At 43.5% G+C, this 6,297-nt stretch overlaps 1 long non-coding RNA gene across 1 annotated transcript; it reads right to left on the reverse strand.

Annotated features, from left to right (window-relative positions):
• Positions 1-307: 307 nt before the first annotated feature.
• On the reverse strand, positions 308-5,999 carry LOC145342709 (uncharacterized). The gene is made up of 3 exons (XR_013886592.1): positions 5,787-5,999; positions 2,206-2,696; positions 308-893 (listed from the first exon to the last, which is right to left on the reverse strand). It is a non-coding gene; the product is annotated as an uncharacterized LOC145342709 (long non-coding RNA).
• Positions 6,000-6,297: the final 298 nt, after the last annotated feature.

Genomic DNA, 6,297 nt, shown 5'->3' on the forward strand with positions numbered 1-6,297 from the left:
GCTGCACAAGAAACATGACAAATACATTTCTTAAAGGCATTGTATCATCACAATATGAATCGAAATTTGAGCTTTAATCTGTGAAGAAATCTTGGTTGCAAAGCAATGGTCAACTTCTTATGAGACTGTTTAGCTTACTAAGCCTTAAAGAATGCCCTTAAAGTCTGACTCGCCAACTTTAAGGGCATTCAAATGGTCATTGGATAGACGTATGGATAATATTGGAATAGTTTAGGTTAGAGGGTCATTAGATTGGTTCCACTGGTCGGCGCAACATCAAGGGCCGAAGGGCCTGTACTGTGCTGTAATGTTCTATGTTCTAAACCTGGTGTGAGCCATTTTGTACTCTTTTCCAGTAACTGAACGTATCAGCTAAATTTTTACTACCGGTTTTCATTCAGTTGAACCTGGGATATTTTAGCTGCTGGGCCTCATTTAAACCCTGCTGGTTGGCTTTCCATACCTTCTGACCAGGAAAGCAGCAGAAAACCATGTGACCTAGAAGCTGCTAACTGGGTCCGGATGGATGATGGTATTTGCCGGGCCTGTCTTGCAGGGATCTTGTCATTGTGAAACGGAGGCCCTGACTTGGCTTGCGAGCTGGGAGCAGGATTCTGGGTGCGCAGGGTTAAACTCTCCCCACATAATGCAGCCTATAAAAGCACAAATCAGGTTTATTAAGAAGTAAAGAAGAGCTGAAGTAAACAGCAGGTTTCACTAGACTACACAACTTTATATAGTCTTATAGCTCTTGTGCCAAGGCAAATATATAAAAATGTGGAGGTTCTTTGTAATGACAACTAAATTAGACCATGTCGAAATGTGAAAGTGGGCATTCGTGGAGTATTCCAACTACCCCCGCTTGTTAATGATCTACAAGGGCAGGAATTCATCTGAAAATATAGAAATAGTCACCTTTGCAGCCGAGACAAAAGGATGTTGAAGAGGTGTATTTTACAATTAATTGTAGATATAAATAACAGGGTGCAAAAACATTATGTTATTTCTGTCACGATGGTATCGTATTATGAATTTCAAAAAGAATTGCATTTTAAGATTACCTTTTCGCCTTCAGCCAATTTGATTTGGTTTGATTTATTATGGCAGATAGAATTTAATTTAGGTGAATGTGAGGAGATGCATTTTGGTAGGTCGAATCGGGGCAGAACACACTCAGATAATGGTAGGGCTTTGAAGAGAGTTCTAGAACAAAGAGATCTAGGGGTACAGGTTTATAGCTCCTTGAAAGTGGAGTCACAGGTGGACAGAGTGAGGAAGAAGGTATTTGGCATGTTTAGTTTCATTGGTCAGAACATTGAATACATGAGTTGGGACAGCTTGTTGAAGTTATACAAGACATTGGTAAGGCTGTGTACTGTGTACTGTTCTGGTCACCCTATTACAGAAAGCAAGAAAGAACGCAGAAAAGATTTAGTAGAATGCTATTGGGACTTGATGGTTTGAGTTATAAGGAGAGGCTGGATATACTGGGACTTCTTTCTCTGGAGCATAAGAGGGTGAACCTATATATCTTATATAGGTTTATAAAATAATGAGGGATAAACCTATATATCTTATATAGGTTTATAAAATAATGAGGGATAAACCTATATATCTTATATAGGTTTATAAAATAATGAGGGATAAACCTATATATCTTATATAGGTTTATAAAATAATGAGGGATCAGCTAGAAAGTCAATATCCTTTCCCAAAGATAGGGGAGTCTAAAACTTGAGGGCATAGGTTTAAGGTGAGTGGGGAGAGATACAAAAGTTCCCAGAAGGTTAAGTATTTCACACAGAGGATGGAGAATGTCTGGAACAAGCTGCCAGAGGGAGTAGTAGAGGCGGGTACAATTTTGTCTTTTAAAAAGTGTTTAGACAGTTACATGAGGAAGATGGGTATAGAGGGATATGGCCAACTGCAGGGTATTGGTACTAACTTAGTGACTAAAAAACGAGGTGGCATAGACAAGTTGAGCTAAAGGGACAGTGTCTATGATGTAAACCTCTATGACTCTATGACTGCATTATTATCACATGTATTGTGATACAGTGAAAAATATCGTTTCTTGCACACGATACAGACAAAGCACACCGTTCAATACAGTACATAGGCAAGAAGGAAAGGAGAGGGTGCAGAATTAATGTTACAGCCAAAGCTAAGGTGTAGAGAAAGGTCAACTGAGTATGAGGAATATACCTTCAAAAGTCTGATGGCATCAGGGAAGAAGCTGTTTTTGAGTTGGTTGTTGAATGATCTCATATGTTTGTATTTTTTTCCTGATGGAGGTGAGTATATCCGGGATGCTTGGGGTTCTTGCTTCTGCTGGCTGTTTTTTCAAGGCAGCGGGAAGTGTAGATGGAGTCGATGGACAGGAGGCTGGTTTTCGTGATGGAACTGGGCTATGTTCACAAGCTTTTGTAGTTTCTTGCGGTCTTGGCCAGAGCAGGAGCCATACCAAGCTCTGATACAACCAGAAAGGATGCTCTGTGGTGCATCTGTAAAAACTGAAACAAAATGGATTCTCATGGTCGCAGGACTTCTCTTGCGGATTTGACCCTTACCACTCAGACATGGATTAGGTCATGTTTACCACAAGGGGATTCACAAAAGACACCTGGAATTCAATGGTTCCTCAGACAGACAATGGCTGAGATAGACCCCAGGCCGGGAATAACCAGTTTTCTTACCTGCTCTCAGAAGGAAGAAAAGAGAGTTAGTGATGAAAAATAATTCAGCGTTGTTGAGAGAGTGAGTAGCCAATGTGGCTTGCTTGCAGGAAAGGATAGAGAATCTATGGCCAGCTGCCTACAGAAGGAGATGACATCTCCAGGAAGCAGCATGGTAGCACACTGGTCAGCATTGCTGCTTCACAGCTCCAGGGACCTGGGTTCGATTCCTGGCTCAGGCCACTGTCTGTGTGGAGTTTGCACATTCTCCCCGTGTCTGCATGGGTTTCCTCTGGGTGCTCCGGTTTCCTCCCACAGTCCAAAGATGTGTGGGTTAGGTTGATTGGCCGTGCTAAATTGCCCCTTAGTGTCCTGAGATGCGTAGGTTAGAGGGATTAGTGGGTAAAATATTTAGGGATATGGGGGTAGGGCCAGTTCTGATGTGGACTCAATAGGCCGAATGGCCTCTTTCTGTACTGTAGTGTTTCTATGATTATCAGCCAGAGGTAGAGAGGGATCACAGCACCGCCAACCAACTGCTGTAATCGAGCAGGTTACAAAGGGTCACATGGGAAAGGGAACTAAAATTCCTTCCCTACATCTCATCACCCCATCTGATACCAAAGGCACCAATAAGAGCAAAGTCTGGCAATTCGACAGTGGAAGCCATCACAGCTGCAGGGATGACTTTCAAGACCTTGACTTCAGGCTTGACTTCAAAGCATATCAGGCCAGACACCTAACAACTGAGGAACTGATCAAAATTGGATCACTTCTTAGTTCATAAGTTCATCAGATATAGGAGTAGAATTAGGCCATTTGGCCCATTGAGTCTTCCACCATTCGATCATGGCTGATATACTCCTCATCCCCATTTTTCTGCCTTCTCCCTAAAACCCTTCAACCCATTACTAATTAAAAATCTGTCCAACTCCTCCTTAAATTTACTCACTGTCCTGGCACCCACCACACTTTGGGGAGTGAATTTCACAGATTCACAACACTTTGGCAGAAGTAGTTTCTCCCCAACTCTGTTCTACATTTGCTACCCCTTATCCTAAGACTATGTATGACCTGTCGTCCTAGAGTGCCGCACAAGAGTTCTGTGCCATTTTTATTTATTTTCATAGTATTTATCTCTTAGCTAACTTTTGGAGCAAATGAGTGAAATAGGTAAACTAACTAATCCTTTCTTTTTCTAATTAAAAAGGCTTTGCTGCTGCAGTATTTTAAATTGAATCTCTCACTCCACAAGACACAGGTAAATGCAAATTTCACGGGCAAATTTGGGGAAACACCTTTGAAGTGTCCATGACATTCCCATGAACTGCTTTCCAGCCATATTTCCCAATTTGGAGCAAAATTAAACGGTAAGAACTTTGTTTGCAGGAACTGTAATTTCAGCAAGGTTACTTCCGCCATCTCTTCACAACGAGGTACTTCTTAAAAATTCTTTCCTAGGAAGTGGACTTTGGGGTCCAGGTGAGCATTTATTGCCCATCCCTAACTGCCCTTGAGCTGAGTGATTTCCAGAGAGCATTTAGAATCCCTGTAGTGCAGGAGAGGGTCATTTGTCCCATCGAGCCTGTGCCGACAACAATCCCGCCCAGGCCCTATCCCCATAACCCCACATATTTACCCTGCTATTTACTCCTGACACAAAGGGGCAGTTTAGCATGGCTAAGCAACCTGACCTGCACACCTTGGCAGTGTGGGAGGAAATGCACGCAGACACGGGGAGAAGGTGCAGAGTCCGCACAGACAGTGACCCAAGGCCAGAATTGAACCCGAATCCTTTGCGCTGTGAGGCAACAGCGTTAACCACTATCACATCATAGAACATGTATAGAACATTACAACGCAGTACAGGCCCTTCGGCCCTCGATGTTGCGCCGACCAGTGGAACCAATCTAATGACCCTCTAACCTAAACTATTCCAATGTTATCCATATGCCCATCCACTGACCATTTGAACGCCCTTAAAGTTGGCGAGTCCACAACTGCTGCAGGCAGGGCATTCCACGCCCTTACTACCCTCTGAGTAAAGAACCTACCTCTGACATCCGTCCTATAATTATCACCCCTCAGTTTAAAGCTATGTCCCCTTGTGTTAGCCTCGCTGTTGGGAATATATCAACCATGTTTCTGTCACTTCAATGGGCTTGATGAATGGCATTACAGTTGGACTGTTTGTCATCTTTTTCAAAGTTTTACAGTACTGTGCAACAAAGATTATTCTCGGTATTTGCTCAAGCAGCGAATTTCCTGCCAGGACTACAAAGATAAAAAGTAGCTGTCAGTTGTCCAGCCACCAAAGTTCCATAAAAAGATGTGAAAATGTTGGGATAGAAATTCAATCCTGTGGTATTGTAAACCCAGAACAACATGGGCTGATTTTGAAGGTGGATCCAATGTCACCTCGAGTCCCATACGGTCCCTACAGTGTAGAAGGACTCCATTTGGCCCATTCATTCTGCACCAACGCTCTGAAAGAGCACTCTACCAAGACCCACTCCCCCGCCCTGCACACTGGTCACAGCCAGCCCATTTAACCTGCACATCCTCGGCCTTTCAATCTCAGTTTAAAGTCTGAAGTTGTAAAGTTAATTTATTTATTAGTGTCACAAGTAGGCGCACATTAGCACTGCAATGAAGTTACTGTGAAAATCCCCGAGTCACCACACTCTGGCGCCTGCTTGGGTGCACAGAGGGAGAATTTAGCGTGGCCAATGCACCTGAGCAGCATGTCTTTTGGACTGTGGGAGGAAACCGGAGCACCCGGAGGAAACCCAAGCAGACACGGGGAGGATGTGCAGACAGAGACCCAAGCCAGGAATCGAAACCAGATCCCTGGCTGCTAATCACACTGCTGCCACCATCAAGAAGGCCTGAAAGCTGTCCGATCCAATATTGGGTTGGGAACTTATCCTGTTAGACACCTAAAACAGGTGATGGGTGTCTTACATATGTAAACGAGGGGCCTGTTGAAATCCTTCTTGGCAAGCAGAATTTAACATCCACGCATCTCAGAACCCCTGGCGGCCTCTTAACCTGCCTGTCTCTTTTAATATGTGTCTGCACTTTTCTTTGCCTGTCTCAGTCTCTCCCTACCTGTCTCCCTTTGTCTTCTGCTGACAACTAGCACAATGGCATTGATGCAGATATTTCACAGCCAGCTGGTCCAGATAGACTCTGAAACTGTCCAAATATCGCCAACACAGTCCCCTCACAGCAGAGGGAGATGGGCGGGCGGGTGCCTTTGTTTTAAGCGATACCAAGTATTCATGTGATACGTGTGAAAAACTAGTGAGCAGTGAAAAATCAGCTGGCGCCGGCAAAGCGCTGGAAACAACTTGCTCCATGGCAGCGTCCTTTGTTCAGTCTTAACAGTTTTAGTTTCAGACGGTGATCGTCATTAACAGGGCATAAGTTAGCCATTATGTTCTGCATCATTTTTTTGAACTTTAATCATAAACTTCGAGCCTGTTTTCCATTCTTTTATGTTTTTGATTTTATGTTCAAATGCAAGACCTCTGAGGACATTCCTCTCTTCAACTTCATTAATTCATCACCAAGAAAGTTAATCCAACTGGGACGAAAGTTCTTTCTACGTTCTTTCTGG

Source organism: Carcharhinus amblyrhynchos, chromosome 4, assembly GCF_965287045.1.
Source record: "Carcharhinus amblyrhynchos chromosome 4, sCarAmb.v2.hapA, whole genome shotgun sequence".
NCBI classification, from domain to species: Eukaryota; Metazoa; Chordata; class Chondrichthyes; order Carcharhiniformes; family Carcharhinidae; genus Carcharhinus; species Carcharhinus amblyrhynchos.